Consider the following 18,787-nt stretch of genomic DNA (forward strand, 5'->3'; position numbering starts at 1 on the left):
TTCACCGGGTATGGAGTTTGATATTCATACGCGACTTGAAAAAGTTCATACTGGATACATGTTCACGCAACTTCAAACTTCAAACTTCAGAAATACAAGATAATCTCCTAGTTATAATCAATTCTAAAGCCGCTGCTCTATCATCTTCTCGCCATAAACATAACTTTATTCGAACTATTCCTTAACGCTCGCCTAGTCATGTCCATGTAAGACGCTGCCTATGATCTTATCAAGAAGGATAAACCAGAGAGTCACATAATCAGGTTCTACAGTTAGCTCATTGATCATAATAAGAGATGATCATAAATTACGAAAATGATCCTCACTGACAAATCAAAGCCCATCCATCAATTAAAGATCATTATTATCTTCGAAAACTGGTTTTTGTCACAGAACAAACCCCTGGTTAAGAAGTTTTTTGTATCTTGGGAATTATACAGGGTGCTACCGGTCATAATGCTATTGGGGAGAAAGATGAAAATAATATGGTCGGTAACGAGGGTATAATATGAGGATCAGGAGATAGAAGATAGACGAATAGGTAAAAGAAAGAGGTAGCTACGTAAAGATACTCATACTTGTGTTAGGTACACCGTTTAATATGGCCGTTTAAATAGGACACACGGTTTTAAATGAGGATGATAATAATTGATTTCATAACTTTATTTGACCACCCTGTTTTCAATCAAACTCAATGATCCATGGTGTTTATTCAAGTTAAATGCTTCTCTCCTTAGAAATAACAATCTTTTATTATTCCAAACAACAATAAGAAGAAGGACTTGGGATTTTGTTCCTGTAAAGATTTATCGAATAAAAAAACCATAAATTTACTCATTTTTTTATGACATACTCTTTTTGTTGTTATAAGAAATCGAATGAAAAGAGAATGCAAAAAAATCGGTCATTGCAAAATTTGCACAGGAATGACATACTCTTTTTGTTGTTATAAGAAATCGAATGAAAAGAGAATGCAAAAAAATCGGTCATTGCAAAATTTGCACAGGATGAATTATTGTAGAAATAATTATTGTTCATTTACATTTTTTTATGGTAAGTACATGAAACGAGTGAGAAATTGAGAATCTATAATCTCCGAAGAAAATAATTCCCACCCTCTCTCTTTCCCATCTTTCTTGTTCTTGTAAAAACATTGCGAAAATTGTCTATTTATTCACGGTAACTTTTTAATTCCCAGAACTGGTTGATTGAGGAAGGAGAGGGTCTAATTATTCCAGCAAATAGTGCGACTGCGAACACACCTAAACAAACATTGGAACATTATCTTGGTTGAATGCTACCCAGGATAAAGTTGGCTAAATGGCTACCGAGGGGGTTTCTTCTTCAGCGAAGTAACAAGGGCTTTCATCAGGTGTTCTTACATTCAGGCTAGTCTGGGAACCGTTACGACATAACTTGTACAATAGACATAACTAGAAGAATTTAGACATGACTAGACTTTAAAGGCTTGTCAAAAATGTCGTTCCCACTTACCACATCTCGCCAGCTTTAGGAGAAACCCAGCCGTTCCGAGAACAAACTTTACCTGTTTAGAATAAAGTTCGCCCCGGGCAGGATCCGAACGTGTGTCCTAACGCTTACAAGGCAGGCGCGCTACCACCTAAGCTAACTAGGCCTGGCTAAAGAGATGTTATGACTTGCTCTGGACTCAAACCACCAACCTACAGCTGGTATGGCACACTGGTGACTCATGATAATGACACGCGTATTGCATACCCTAACGCCTTCATATCGGTCTACTTTTACATCACCATAGCAACACTAAACAAAACGCTCTATTTTTACCTCGCCTCTCAATAAGTTTTCGTGGTGTAGCGGTTATCACGTCTGCCTAACACGCAGAAGGTCCCCGGTTCGATCCCGGGCGAAAACAATTTTTGTCGGTTCATTTTTTTTTTCTCTCTTTTTTTGCCTGTGAGAAATAGAAGATACTTTGGTTGAAATATGTAGGTACTAAACATGACAAAGAATACCTTTCTGGTCCAAGAGTGACAAGTGAAACTGATAAGATAGGTACCTACTAGGTAACCATTGCGAGATGGAGGAAATTAAATGTGACAATACCCTCATAACAGGATATCCGCATTTGCACTCCTTGGACTCCGGAAGGAAACACCACGTCTCCAAACACCTTGGAAATAATATTTTAACTGAATATCAGCAAAACATTTATGGGATAAAAGAAAGTCACTGACATAATCTCCAAAATGCATTCACAGAAAGGGTTTTTCTATTCAATAAACTGAGGAGCGCTGGGAAAGAGTTGTAATTTTGCATGCAACCCTCTTACTTGGAATTCATAGATGCTGAATTTGTCACAGCGTGGAAAGCGCATCTGATGATGAAATCCATTCTCCTCGAAACATAAAACTGAGAATAATATTAGATTATGATAAATACATTGAATATTAAGGTACATTCACAACCATCATTATATCCCATTCAGTTCCTTTGAAAAAATCAAAAGGGTGTCAATCAAGAAATGTTCGGAGTGCCCCGAGCCCGAGAGGCAGTGGCAGCATTAGCACTAGAAAAATGGTCTACATGTACAGCAAATTTCAAAAATTCAAAGCGAGTGTCAGAGAAACCAAAAAATGATAAGACCGACAAGGAAAAAAGTCGAATAGCCGAATCAAAAGAGCTCTTTTGCATCCAACATGGATTCACAACCTGTCATTCAACACATCATTCTCAAGATCAATATAGACAAAACGAGTGTAGCAGCAAATGATGAATTCCCACACACTGGCATCGAAAGCAAAAGAATAAGTACAATGACACTGAAGAGACCCTTGCGTTTTTGACATCTACGAAATATTACTAATATACTAATTTCAATGCGCAGTGCTGGTGCTGGTTAACAAAAATCTATCAAACTGCAAACAGTAGGTACAAAACTAACAGTTCAACATCAACAACTGTTTCCAACTCTATCTCATTCATAGCCAGAACTACAACAGAGTTTTCCATTGTTGGAGATGGAATAATACTACAGTATTGCGAGTGTTAAATAGTTTTGTGTGAATCTGGATGCTCCGTTACATTACAAACCGTATCATGTAACATAACAGCACTTCATTTGTGAATTATTCGAAAACAACATCATCTCAATCCTAACAGATCCAAGGGTATTATTGAGAAGCTGTAATAGAAATACTGGGTCGCTCGGGAGAGATTACACATCTAGGCAACGTTTGAGGACAAGGTCTCTGGATTGTTATAGGTAGTTTCCCTCTATACCTAGGTACCTAAATAAAACTCTTAACAATGTTTGTAACAAATCCGATTTATGGGCGATTTTCGCATCAAGCCTAGGAAAAATAGATGTCTTTTCATATCTTGGATTTATGAAATGCCTAAAAGGATTCGTATACATAGTTAGTTATCAAAGGCGCTATCGCTTGTCTGGTCCTATCCTCATTTACTTGAGATTTGGAGATATGTGAATCTTTGAAGTCCGTTGCTGTACTGTGACGTACACTAAACTGACATTCTAGTTCTACTGGGAATCGGGCTTTAGTGGATGTGACAAATTTACTTGAGATTTGGAGATGATATATGAATCTTTGAAGTCCGTTGCTGTACTGTGACGTACACTAAACTGACATTCTAGTTCTACTGGGAATCGGGCTTTAGTGGATGTGACAAAACTCCCCATAACGTGTGTCCATGTGAGAATCAACAGTTCAATCTTCGGCAGGAGAAAAATTTGCTTTACCCACCCAAGTACCTTATTTTTCGTTGAAGCTCAACCGACACCATGATGACATCAAGATGTTTTCCTGAACATCCTGTATATCTGTGCATTACAGAGATATACAACGTGTAACACATGGTGGACGCGGTTGATTGATTCATTTATAATGGAATTGAGTGACAAGCGTGAAGCGAGCAACAAAAAACACAGAGCTCTTCTGTTACACTGACGCCTTTTTTTTCCAAGCGAAACTTGTAATTGAAATGATTTTAATGTGGACATTGATACAGTAGCCTCTTCCTCGTTTTGTCTCATCTAATCTAACTGTTTAAACATCAGTTTTTATTGAAGCCTTTATAAACATGTTTGTGTTCACTGGATTGCTTAGTAAAATAGGGACTTGGATTCCAAGGTGTGTCCAAACATAGTCGACCGGAGTTGATCGACGTCTATCTACATCGATCGAAGGCCGTCGACTATGTGTGGACAGTGGACACACCTGTAGGTACCAAGTACCATCCTATCAATATCAACTGCCAATGCTGTCCATAATACGTAAAGTTGTAAACAAATCTTCTTCTTAACGTCAGTGATTCATCGGGCACTGGTGTGTATTCAAGGTGCGATCGCCGTGCCGAGCGAAGAATGGCAGAATTATGTTTACATTACGAATATAACGGCAATTCAGACCCACTATGGTCAAACAAGATATTCCAACTTCCAACTTATTTACTTAGGCAAAAGGGCTCGCTGCCCACTTCATTTTTCATTATTTGTGAAAAATTACATATTTATTTGAACTTTGAACTTTTTTTTTACTGGACTTTTCCGACTTCTCACAAAACGAACAATGAATGGTCGGTAGGTACTTCAACTTGCAACATTATTCAAAAAATCAACAGAGAAAACCCCCGACATTATTTTGTGCCGCATTTCTATACGACCGCGTGTCCCCCCTCTTCATTATTATACTTGTATTTCCATTCATTTTATGCGACTCTGTATTTTTTTCGGTAAGTTTTTGTTTTTCCTAGGTTTTGCAAGCACACATGCTCGTTCAAATATTTACTTCCCTGACCTCGGAGTAGTTTAACTTGACTGACCGCAACGTATTTCCAATTACACTCCCATCCCACATCGGAGAAGTTTGTCTGAATAAATATACCCGACCCACGCTTTAACGAAATCCAAAATGGGTACCGACTTTGAAAATTTATAGACGCTCTGAAAGAGAAAACACGGTGGGAGCCTGGGAGCAAGGGGAGAGAAAAAGAAGCATGGTTTGGAGAAAGCATGTACCTCTAATATCCAGATTCCCAAAATGGGTACCGACTTTGAAAATTTATAGACGCTCTAAAAGAGAAAACACGGTGGGAGCCTGGGAGCAAGGGGAGAGAAAAAGAAGCATGGTTTGGAGAAAGCATGTACCTCTAATATCCAGATTAGTGTGCACTCATTTGGAAAGCCTTCCATCAGAATTGCCAGATCAAGCGAATGTAATTGAGCTTGTAAAATGCTCCTTCCTGATTTCCTAAATGCCGCACCTAATCTGTGGTCCCGTAAAGACATTAAAGCGAAAATATTGCTTTGAGTTAGGTACTCCGTTGGTTTCCGAAACAAACCAGACTTCAGTCGTGCTTTACCAACATTTACCACTTTGTATTGAAGGGGGACGGTGTTTCCTGGAGTAGTTGAAGCACTATCACGTAAGAAATTCTGAAAATGACAGACAATGCATACAAACGATGTTTGACATTTCAGCATTTGGCCAAACCAATTGGGCAAGTCTTCCAAAAGTGCAGAATAGAACCGACAAGTCCGAAGTGACACAAAATATGACGCCCGATTTTCTTTCTCTTGATTAGTTGTTTTCTCCATCATCAACATAGCAAAAGAATAATCACTCACTGTCCAAACGGAAGAACAATAGCGTTTTAGACCACCACAGTGTTTTCCTAGAGGACGGGGGTTGTCGGGAACAATAGACGCAACCCGTGATTGTCAAATGTTTGATCATTCACCAGTAACACCTTGGATGCTCCAATGATCGTCACCTATTGTCACCTCGCTCTTGCTGGATGCATTTATTTTTTATTCATAACCCCCCTCCCCCCTACCTCCTGACCTCCCTTCTGTTTCACTTCATCCGTCAATATGAAACAATTTTTTTTAAGCGTAATACAGATAAGATCAAAACATATTGAAGGAAATAATGCTAATTTAAAGGAGCTCACGGTTACGAATTAATGAATTACGTGTTTCAAAGATACCCGGTGATACTTTGTCGCGTGACTTAATGAAGCTATAACAGACAATGAAGCGATGGACACCATTAGAAAATACCTGATTTATTTGTACCTGGAAAAGTATCCTTGGAAAATTGATGGAGTGTGTCAGGATGAGCAGGTTTTCTGCATACCAATTACGTCTTGTCGCAGGCTTAAAAATAATGTAGAGGTCCTTACGAGATGTAAACAGGGGTCTCCCCTATAATAGTCACGGTACGTTTGCCCTGAAGGTGCATCAACAGTCGTCTGAAGATCAAAGAATTTTGGTGGAACGACAAAAAGTTTAAAATGTGGATGTGTTTCAGGCGATGTCGATCGAAATTGCAGTGTAGACACTGGGTAACACTACCAGAAAGTGCTCAAATTTCAGCATTTATATCAACATGAAAGTACCTATAATCCCGGGGCCCAAAACCTATATTTGGGAACACCAAGTGGCACGTGCTGGTATCTTGTCGTCAGACAGTCACCAACCCAGCATCCGGACACACTACTAAGAACAGACGTCCAATCCAATATAGGTACATAATTATTATAGGGTATATTCAAAGGATCAAAAGAAGCCTTTGCAAATGGCAACATGACACTCTTGTCTCTCATTAATTGCTGACAGGGAAAACGTCTCATCTTCAGCAGACTTTAAGATAATCAAGATGCTTTTCACAGGTTCATTATTATTTTTTTGTCTGTCGGAGCTCCTGTCCTCAATGACCTACTTGTGAATCACTTATACCGCACGCAGTAATAGCACGTTGAATTCAACAGTGCCCGATGGATCACTGAAGTTAAGCAACGTTGTGATTGGTATCTGGATGGGTGACCGAGTAACCATCATTCTAAACAACCAGTAATCACGACAGGTTCATTATTATTTTTTTGTCTGTCGGAGCTCCTGTCCTCAATGACCTACTTGTGAATCACTTATACCGCATGCAGCAAGAGCACGTTGAATGTAACAGGTCCCGATGGATCACTGAAGTTAAGCAACGTTGTGATTGGTATCTGGATGGGTGACCGAGTAACCATCATTCTAAACAACCAGTAATCACGGTTGCTGGCTTTTTTTCCGGCCAGGCTGGGTGAGGATAACGTGAGGAGTGTGAGGACTTGACTAGTGAAGAGGCGGGTAACTTGTCACCGAATGGAGGGTAAAACCATCGTCACTAAATACCTTAACAGTAATACAGTGACGTAAAATACCTATAAAACATTTCACCTGGACCACTATTGGACCACAGGTACTATTGGATTGTTGGTAGGATTAAAATTTATAACATACGTTGCACACAGACAGTAATACAGTGACGTAAAATACTTATAAAACATTTCACCTGGACCACTATTGGACCACAGGTACTATTGGATTGTTGGTAGGATTAAAATTTATAACATACGTTGCACACAAGTATGTAGGTATTTCTGTCCCCTGGCCCGTGGTATACACAATGGTTCACAATTTCACATGTTTCATTTTAATTATTCGCCAAATACCTACTGGCCATGCCATATTAAATGCACCTCATATATCTCTTGGAGCAATCCTCCCCATAGGAATGTAGAGCATAGAGCTTGTCATTTATTTTCCGACGCATGATGATTTCAATAACGATATATGATGAACGTTGTTTTTTTTCCACGACATGTGATGTGATTTGATAATCCATACCCCCCGGGCCAGAATGTTTTGTTGTTTTTTATTAAAATACCTCAACCAACATTTTTTGCAAAAAAAAAAAAAAAAAAAAAAAAAAAAAAAAAAATTTTTCATGAATTTTTTTGGCTCCAATGATCGTCACCTATTGTCACCTCGCTCTTGCTGGATGCATTTCTTTTTTATTCATAACCCCCCTCCCCCCTACCTCCTGACCTCCCTTCTGTTTCACTTCATCCGTCAATATGAAACAATTTTTTTTAAGCCCCCCTCCTATGTGTCTGGTTTTTTCTGTGTTCTATAATCCAGTCAATTTTTCACAAAATGATAATGAAAAAAGTGTCTATTGGAAAAGCATAAAAATGAATTTCGCTCGCTCGCATAGGGTGTTGGATAATTTTGCAGCACTTCTTTGTCCAGCTCAAGCCATCCTGCTGTTTCTCGGAGCTCTGATTTTGTCCCTCATACTGAAGTTCTACTTCGCCATCCGACCATTCGAGCAAAGATTGACGCCAACGTTGCTTAGTTCCCAGAGATCTGCGGAGAATTGGTTCAATAGGTAAAGCACCTCTATCTTGGGCAATCATTAACACCGTGGCGAATTTGGAAGTTTTACAATTTACAATCAAAAGAATCGCAGTCAAAGACCTTTGTCCAGCAAATTCTATGAAAGTGTTGTGAAGAAAAATCACAGATAATTCTTGTTCCGATAGCTACTCCTCTGTGATCATTGCTTATTGCCTTCCTAAATATCAAAGGAATATCCTTTTCATGGTTCAGTGTCTTTGAAGCAGATGTTGGGACAAATGAAAATGAGCTTTCAGCTCATCCGTTAGCTTTTCCAGCTACTTCTGGTTCTGCTTTCATCCTGGGTTCAATACTCTTTTTCCATGCATGTTTGTTGTCACTCTGATATGATGACACGCCTAGGGCCGAAAATGATGAGCGACTCATATTTTTCTGAAATGTCACAGTTTTGCATGACAACAGAGAGAAAGGATTAGGCAGGCTTTTCATTTCAGACAATAGCAAGCCCTGCGTGCCATCCCTGCCATGTGTGTACAAATACCTTTGTAATGCTTGCCGTACATACATATATGATCCCAGGCCCGGATTCACCTACAGGCAGAGGTCAGCTTTAGTGGGTATCTACTCTAAAGAGTCAAAGACTAACTCTTAGGTCTCAACAGAATTTTTTGTCATCGTGCGTACCAGGTATCAGTTCACGAAGTAAACGTTTAGCAAGGTTTCATCCAGCTGGATATGTGTGAGATGTGTCACTTCCTATTCCGGTCATTGTGGAGATGCAAAGTGGCAAAATTTTGGACGCACATTTGGGAGTTTTGTCACATCCACTAACATCTCTTTCTTTCTCTCTCTCTCTCTCTTCAACAGAATTTTTTGTCATGGTGCGTACCAGGTATCACTAGTTCACGAAGTAAACGTTTAGCAAGGTTTCATCCAGCTGGATATGTGTGAGATGTGTCACTTCCTATTCCGGTCATTCTGGAGATGCAAAGTGGCAAAATTTTGGACGCACATTTGGGAGTTTTGTCACATCCACTAACATCTCTTTCTTTCTCTCTCTCTCTCTCTCTCTCTCTCTCTCTCTCTCTCTCTCTCTCTCTCTCTCTCTCTCTCTCTTCCTTCCTTCCTCTCTAGACCCCGAGGCCTTACCGACTTTGAAAATTTATAGACGCTCTGAAAGAGAAAACACGGTGGGAGCCTGGGAGCAAGGGGAGAGAAAAAGAAGCATGGTTTGGAGAAAGCATGTACCTCTAATATCCAGATTAGTGTGCACTCATTTGGAAAGCCTTCCATCAGAATTGCCAGATCAAGCGAATGTAATTGAGCTTGTAAAATGCTCCTTCCTGATTTCCTAAATGCCGCACCTAATCTGTGGTCCCGTAAAGACATTAAAGCGAAAATATTGCTTTGAGTTAGGTACTCCGTTGGTTTCCGAAACAAACCAGACTTCAGTCGTGCTTTACCAACATTTACCACTTTGTATTAAAGGAGGACCGTGTTTCCTGGAGTAGTTGAAGCACTATCACGTAAGAAATTCTGAAAATGAAAATGACAGACAATGCATACAAACGATGTTTGACATTTCAGCATTTGGCCAAACCAATTGGGCAAGTCTTCCAAAAGTGCAGAAGCGAACCGACCTGTTCGAAGTGACACAAAATATGACGCCCGATTTTCTTTCTCTTGATTAGTTGTTTTCTCCATCATCAACATAGCAAAAGAATAATCACTCACTGTCCAAACGGAAGAACAATAGCGTTTTAGACCACCACAGTGTTTTCCTAGAGGACGGGGGTTGTCGGGAACAATAGACGCAACCCGTGATTGTCAAATGTTTGATCATTCACCAGTAACACCTTGGATGCTCCAATGATCGTCACCTATTGTCACCTCGCTCTTGCTGGATGCATTTATTTTTTATTCATAACCCCCCTCCCCCCTACCTCCTGACCTCCCTTCTGTTTCACTTCATCCGTCAATATGAAACAATTTTTTTTAAGCCCCCCTCCTATGTGTCTGGTTGTCTGTATCTTGTGTTCTGCAGAATGAGGGATGTTGTTTCAACAGTAAGTACCTAGCTTTTCCTTTTAAAATGTGAGGTAAATGGGAGATAGGTGGTAAGGAACATTCTGTTCCCCCAAGGATATGATTTCGTCCACCGTGAGGATAATAATTGAACGTATGGACCCTATTCTGTCATACCCTATCCTTCTTTAACCACTAGTGTTCTGGAGGATAATTTTCAAAAGATTCAGAGTGTAAAGTCGGAGAAAACTCTGAAGGAAACGAAATTACATATATAGGTACCATCATTGACACAAATTGTTTATTCTACATACTTTCAGGTGTAGCCGCAGCACCAAAATGTACCTCAGAAAAGAACAACAAGTCTGTAGGTTGAAAAAAGAATATCGGAGAGTTTTCTTTAAGCTTAACCAAATTCAGGCCACAAAGGTCAAAAACTACCTGTTGGATTTAGGCGTTCTAATTAATCTAATAACATTATTATCTTGACATGTAATTCAAGACCTCTCCTACCCCGACCCCATGTCCACCTTCCTAACATACGTGAAAGCATGATGTCATATGAGATGTGTCAACCTACCTCCTCCTCTAACGTACAGCTCTTCTTTTTTCCACCTCTCCTTCTTCCTTTATCTTCCTATCTTCCTCCTCCTCCTTCTCCTCCTCCTTGTCTTCCTCTGTTCCATCTATGAGTCTCTTTCTTCCATCTCTTCCCTCCTCTGATTCTGATATGTCTTCCGTTCCCACTTGTTGTCCTTTTCTTCCTTATACTCGTACATCTCTCACCTTCTTCCTTTATGTTTCCAATCCTCTGACGTATACAGCTCTTTCTTTCCTCCCTCTCCTCCTTGCTTCCTTTCATTTCCCTCCTCTATTACTCCGTCTATACGTGTACCTCTTTCTTCTTCCTTTATATCTCCCTTTCGTTCACACCACTTCCCCTTTCTTTATTTCCTTATCTTTTCTCGTCTTATTTTCGATCCATCTTTGCTATCCTCTCTTCTTCCTCTCATTCTTCTCCGTTTTCTTCTTCTTCTTCTTCTTCTCCTCCTCCTCCTCCTTCTCCTCTTCCTCCGCCTTATATGCATACGATCCCTTCTCAGCTCCCCTATCCATTCTTACTTGCCCTCTCTTCCTTTCCTTCTCACCTCAGCATAACATACATCACTCCTTTCTTCCTCTCTCTCTATACGATGTCTTTCTCCTCCTCTGCTCCCTTTGATACTTCCTCTCCCCTTCTGCCCTCCCTCCCCTACATTTCCCCCTCCAAACCCATCTACATTCCTGCGTCTCAAAGTCACATCTCCAGACAAAAGATTAACGATGATAAATTATACCCTCCCTCGCCTCGTTGGCAGAAGAGGAAGCATTTCGGGAGAGGAGGAAAAAATTTAGGAGAGGAGGAAGAATTCTGGAAGAAGAAATTTGAGACCTTCCAGGTATGAGGAGGAAAAGTGAACGAAAATTAAGCGTGACTGTGGCATGCGTGGGAAACGTTGCTGACGACAGCGCGGGAGGGCAAAATTTCAATGTGTTTACCTGGGTAAATGACACTGATGAACTTACCTACGTAGATACCTTTCTACCGTGTTTTCTACACGACTTGGGCTCAAATTCCCATCACATAGATCTTTTTAATTAGGTTGAGATTTCAACAAAGAAGAGAAACACACCTACAAATGAAGCAGGACACAGAATAGAAAGATACCAACCCTCAGGAGTGAAAATTCTGGTTTTCATCACAACGAAAACCATAATCCTGGAGTGAGTTTATGTCCCTAATGCCCTAATCTCCATTAAAAGTAAACATTAAAACTATGCTAGATAAGCATAGACGTCTCCTCAGTCCTCAGGTAAGCATAAAACACGCTCAAACAGCTAGGCTCTAAGCTGTGCTTCGAGAAAGAAAACAAATTGCTTTTTCAATGAGGCGTAACTGCATCATTACTGGCATGAGGGGGCTGAGGAAGGAAATTGCACTGGACTTTTCCGACTTCTCACAAAACGAACAATAAAGGGTCGGTAGGTAGGTACTTCAACTTGCAATATTATTCAAAAAATCAACAGAGAAAACCCCCGACATTATTTTGTGCCGCATTTCTATACGACCGCGTGTCCCCCCCTCTTCATTATTATACTTGTTTTTCCATTCATTTTATGCGACTCTGTATTTTTTTCGGTAAGTTTTTGTTTTTCCTAGGTTTTGCAAGCACACATGCTCGTTCAAATATCCCCTCGCCTCGCCTCGTTGGCAGAAGAGGAAGCATTTCGGGAGAGGAGGAAGAATTCTGGAAGAAGAAATTTGAGACCTTCCAGGTACGAGGAGGAAAAGTGAACGAAAATTGAGCGTGACTGTGGCATGCGTGGGAAACGTTGCTGATGACAGCGCGGGAGGGCAAATTTTCAATGTGTTTACCTGGGTAAATGACACTGATGAACTTACCTACGTAGATACCTTTCTACCGTGTTTTCTACACGACTTGGGCTCAAATTAGTGTCTATTGGAAAAGCATAAAAATGAATTTCGCTCGCTCGCATAGGGTGTTGGATAATTTTGCAGCACTTCTTTGTCCAGCAATCTTTTTAATTAGGTTGAGATTTCAACAAAGAAGAGAAATACACCTACAAATGAAGCAGGGCAAGAATAGAAAGATACCAACCCTCAGGAGTGAAAATTCTGGCTTTCATCACAACGAAAACCATAACCCTGGAGTGAGTTTATGTCCCTAATACCCTAATCTACATTAAAAGTAAACATTAAAACTATGCTAGGTAAGCATAAACGTCTCCTCAGTCCTCAGGTAAGCATAAAACACGCTCAAACAGCTAGGCTCTGGGCTGTGCTTCGAGAAAGAAAACAAATTGCTTTTTCAATGAGGCGTAACTGCATCATTACTGGCATGAGGGGGCTGAGGAAGGAAATTGGACACATTAGCTTTCAAGCAACACTTGCAACAAGCAAACGCTTTTGAGAACAAATGCCTCATTTTCCCAGCTCTCTCTACCTCATTATCCTTCGTCTCTCCAATTCTCATCTGCCTGTTTGATGTTGGAGCAACATTTTTCTCCAATCTCACAATTCTCACACTCAAGGAAAGCGTCATTTCCGCCAGTTCCTTTGTTGTTCAAAATACCTGGTGAAGTTTTCTCCCCCGCTGAATAATGTAGATAAAGCTCTCCTCCCTACCTTCCCGTTTGCCTGAGCACATTTTTCTTTCTGTCAAGTGGAAGGACTGATGTTTTTTTTTTTTTACTCTCGTTTTGTTATTGCGGTGTTGATGGCGAAGAAGGAGACAAAAGGACCGAAAGAAGAGAGAGTGGTACTTAGAAGCTGAGACGGTTCTAACAAAAGAAGTGAAATATTTGACGAATAAATTTTATTTAAAAGAAACTCTCGTTTTGTTATTGCGGTGTTCATGGTGAAGGAGGAGACAGAACCAGAAGGCCGAAAGAAGAGAGAGTGGTACTTAGAAGCTGAGACGGTTCTAACAAAAGAAGTGAAATATTTGACGAATAAATTTTATTTAAAAGAACAGAAAGAAGCTCCGTCTGTATCTTGTGTTCAGCAGAATGAGGGATGTTGTTTCAACAGTAAGCACCAAGCTTTTCCTTTTAAAATGGGAGGTAAATGGGAGATAGGTGGTAAGGAACATTCTGTTCCCCCAAGGATATGATTTCGTCCACCGTGAGGATAATAATTGAACGTATGGACCCTATTCTGTCATACCTTCTCCTTCTTTAACCACTAGTGTTCTGGAGGATAATTTTCAAAAGATTCAGAGTGTAAAGTCGGAGAAAACTCTGAAGGAAACGAAATTACATACATAGGTACCATCATTGACACAAATTGTTTATTCTACATACCTACATATACATAATAAAATATCAACAAGCTGGAAGTTATATCCTGATTCAGATCTCTCCAAAAGACTTTGGATAAAAAATAAAGGATAATGGGAATAAAGGGATAAACCTGGATGCAATCTATCTACCATTTATTCTCAACATGAGAATATTTCCACGGGTTGGTCTTGAACCAATGAAGCCGTTTTCCATATTTTGGTTCACTAGACATTCTAGAACGAATACTGGAGAAAAACATTTCACAAAAAGAAAGACTAAGGAAAACATGCATAAACCATAAAGAGATTAAGATGATGGGATTGTTCCAGTTTACTTGGCCCTCTTTGGAAAAAAAACTGGTGTTTCCGGGCCGCCTTAAATACGCAAATGGAACCGGAGGGACCCCCCTATGAGCGGCCCCGGGAAAGGCTGTATCTCCTTACTTGAGCGTTTATCTTTGCGTTGAGAATTCAGGGCCAAAGTTTATATCCGGCGAACCTTGTGACCCATGTGGAAATTTTAAAGCAAACTTAGACGAAACCGTCTAAAACTCCTGGAGGGCTCTTGTGCGAAAAGCGAAAAGTTTCATGGTTTTTTGTTTGATAATTATTAATACATAGTGAATATTTTTTACTCCCCAGAAAGGCGTTAGGTATGAAGGTACTCAGTATTCACGCTTTGTGGGTACCGTTGTGCTTAATAAGTATACAGAAGTTAACTGGGAACCTAATGGAAAACGGCGTTCAATATAATTTTTCCTTCTTTTTTTTTTTCTCCTAATATAGCACCATTAGCACCTAATCTGTGTACCTATATGTATATCTCTGGAAGGTTTACTGTCTTTTGTCTGTGAGACAATATTATTGATGTTTGCCCAAAGTCCATGATCCATATTGTTTCAATTTTTTCTATCGGTCACCTTCAATTTCTCAACTTTGCCTGTGACCACCCATTTCTATTCAATGCCAAATGCCCCCCTTGTTTCCTCTTTTCCTTCGAGTACTCATTGTACTTCTAAGCCCCACTGTAAACTCACTAATGACTAATGGATCAACCCGTTAAGGAGGTCACAAGTCACAACTTCAAAAATGTAGACACTAACGGTTACTTTGATTTCGATCTGAACATCTGGAGAGTTAACTTCTGTGTATTTTAACAAAACCAATACACTTTCTGTGTGTGGGTGTCCCTTCTTCATTTCAATCTATTTTTAAGTGGCGTTCCTTTCTTAGTGCTTTCTGTGTCTTCTTTTTCTTTTTTTTCCAATTTCAATTTTTGATTTGTCTCGTGCTCTAGCTTTTGTAAGGTTTCTTCAGAACTAGTTACTCGTATGTCATTAGTACTCCTATCATTCTGATGTTTTAGTAAGTTTTCTTTTTCTTTCACGTTGTCGTCGAGCTGTTTTTAATTTAATTATGTTACATTTCCCTTCTTCTGTGTGGGTGGATGAAATCTCGAGCGTCAATCATTATCCTACATATTGAATGAAAACTGTATCATTTATACATGGAGTGCATGCTTTAGGTTTGGCTTTACGAATAACGAGTAGGTTTCAGGTTCAGGCTATATTTATGGTATCATTACTCGATTGTAATAGAATGGGTATGTGATTGAAATATGAAATCGGCGAAATCTTGAGTGTCGTAGTATACGAGTACATTGTACATATACCAGAGTAAAATATAAGTATGTATTATACTATTATAGCTGTGATGCAAAAAGGACATGTAACATAACAGGCTTATGCTAAAGATACTTGTAGGTACTTTGAGCATAACAAAACGCATACCAAATATCTCACTTAGTGTGGGTGGATGAAATCTCGAGCGTCAATCATTATCCTACATATTGAATGGAAACTGTATCATTTATTTATACATGGAGTGCATGCTTTAGGTTTGGCTTTACGAATAACGAGTAGGTTTCAGGTTCAGGCTATATTTATGGTATCATTACTCGATTGTAATAGAATGGGTATGTGATTGAAATATGAGATCGGCGAAATCTTGAGTGTCGTAGTACACGAGTGCATTGTACATATACCAGAGTAAAATATAAGTATGTATTATAGCTGATGTGATTCAAAAAGGACATGTAACATAACAGGCTTATGCTAAAGATACTTGTAGGTACTTTGAGCATAACAAAACGCATACCAAATATCTCACTTGAAGGGGCCTATCATCTAAGCGACGAGCACACAATTACCAACACACTTTCATCAAGGTTAGAAATCGAGAAATATCCTCACGCGTCACCGCGCCACAATTAGAAGTTTAGCGGATTGGCAAATTGTAAATAGATGTGACACACCACTTTGGTCTTCTGGCTTCTAGCTTGTAGGTCTATGAGTCATCCATAATTAAATTCAATACCTAAATACCTGCGTTTATTCTACTGCCATGTAATTATATTGGATATGCGCATCCTATAACTGATGCCAGCCACTCACGAGGTCTGTCAGACAGTATGGGTTGAAGTAAAACGACTGCTTTACTTCTCAAGGATGATCATAACACCTAAAGAAGTCAAAGAAATCAGTCCTAAAAGAACCCTGGCCTTCCAACTGATGCCAGCCACTCACGAGGTCTGTCAGACAGTATGGGCTGAAGTAAAACGACTGCTTTACTTCTCAAGGATGATCATAACACCTAAAGAAGTCAAAGAAATCAGTCCTAAAAGAACCCTGGCCTTCGTAAGAAGTCTAGCGCTCTTCAAGAAAAAATAAAGGGAATGTCACAAAAGATCTAGCCAGGTCGCAAGGGCGTTAATTAAAGCCGATGGCCCTACTTATACCAATACCAATGGGTAGTATGAGTATGACAGACCTACGTCTGTCAGACGGTCTGAGCGGAGCGTGAGTGGCCGGTACTTATTCCAGACTTCAGGTAGGTATGTAGATTATTCATTGAAGAATGGTGAAAGAAGTCTAGCGCTCTTCTAGAAAAAATAAAGGGAATGTCACAAAAGATCTAGCCAGGTCGCAGTGACCAAGGGCGTTAATTAAAGCCGATGGCCCTACTTATACCAATATCAATGGGTAGTATGACAGACCTACATCTGTCAGACGGTCTGAGCGGAGCGTGAGTGGCCGGTACTTATTCCAGACTTCAGGTAGGTATGTAGATTATTCATTGAAGAATGGTGCTTCCAGATTCTTCTTCATTTCCTATTCGTTTGGAATATTGGCAACCATCCTGACAATATCAATTTTGTTGATTGTAGATTTGTAGCTCTGAACAGCTCGATGGTGGTCTGCCAGAAATATGTCCTTGAATCACGAATTTTTTCCCCTCCTTGAATACAGATACTGAAGTCTTATCTGTCATATTCTAAGGTCACATTTGGCTAATTCGAATAAACAGAGGTATTCGGTAGGTATCCACATTGGATCTCCTCAAAGGATCTTTGTAGTATCGGTATCTCCTCATAGGAAAATTTCCGCAAGAGCTCTTCAAGGTTTGTCTTGGAGCTTTAATGAATCTTCGTCAGTCGCACATGGTTAACATTTGAAAGGAGGCTTAACTTGGGCCTAATACCGTTCACGCAAAAACAATCCGTATTGACAGTTGGGAAAAATTTACTCCCATTCCCATTTGGCCGAGAAAAAATCCTTCAATCCTATTTGAACGGAATATTTTTTCCTTTGCAGAAGCTCACCTTACGTTACAGTCAGTGAGCTGTAAAGGCTAAAAGCGTAACGAACCATGGATAACACACTGTTTTTCAAAATGACGCCGGCACCGGCAGAGATGGACAGATGGAAATGAAACGAAGAACTAAATGAGAAAATCCCCATCGCTCAAGGTGTGAATGCTGTAGCCCAATTTCCTTACAACAAGTAGGCAATTTGAATTTTTTGGCACATCTACCATTTTTCCTTTGAGAAAATTTACTGAGAGAGATAGGAGAAGGGGTAGACGGAGTGGGAAGGAGGAACAGAGAGGGAGGGAACGAAGAATGGAGATGGAGAGAGAGAGAGAGAGAGAGAGAGAGAGAGAGAGAGAGAGAGAGAGAGAGAGAGAGAGCCACCCCATGCTATAGATAGGAACAGTATACGTAAATATTATATTATATTAGAGTAACATAATATGTAGGTAAATAAACAAAAATAAAGTGAGCTTAATTTCTTATCCCAGAAAATTTAAATTTTAATAGGAAAACTCTGTACATAGTTCCCAGTCAACATTAGCTATAGCTAGTTATCTAGCTAGGTTTACCAACACAAGATTTGAAAATATTGCAATTTCTAGAACAAAGTTTTTGCGTCGTTCCATAGTCTTAACTCCAAAGCGTTTTAATTTTTGCTGAATTTTCTATTTTACCTGAGTCGAGGTGGATTTGAGATGGAAACCGAGGTAATTATAGATTTTTTAATGGAGCTTTTACCTGTGAACAGAAGAAAGAAGGTGATTCAATTAGAAATATTGTCAGGAGGGGGGGGTCATGGGCATGAATGAGCTATTGTACTTATAGGTTTGGAATAATTAGCCTCCAGAAATTCAAGTAGCTACATACCTACTGTAGCAGATAGCAGACTTTCAAATAGCCTTCTGTACTGACTGAATTGACGGAAAATATCTTGATGGAGGACTCAACTTTGTGAAGTATGAATTGAGATGGAATAATGACTTATACTTTTCACTTGGGTTCGTATGCTCTTGTTTGGGTAAGGTCTCTGACCGAACTAAAGGCAATGGTTAGTCCGCTGTTAGTTTTCAAAGTCTCATTATT

The 18,787-nt window shown here is 39.7% G+C and overlaps 1 non-coding gene across 1 annotated transcript; it reads left to right on the plus strand.

Annotated features, from left to right (window-relative positions):
* Window positions 1-1,821: 1,821 nt before the first annotated feature.
* On the plus strand, window positions 1,822-1,894 carry Trnav-aac. The gene has a single exon. It is a non-coding gene; the product is annotated as a tRNA-Val (tRNA).
* The last annotated feature ends 16,893 nt before the right edge of the window (window positions 1,895-18,787 follow it).

Source organism: Diaphorina citri, unplaced genomic scaffold (assembly GCF_000475195.1).
Source record: "Diaphorina citri unplaced genomic scaffold, Diaci psyllid genome assembly version 1.1 scaffold166, whole genome shotgun sequence".
NCBI classification, from domain to species: Eukaryota; Metazoa; Arthropoda; class Insecta; order Hemiptera; family Psyllidae; genus Diaphorina; species Diaphorina citri.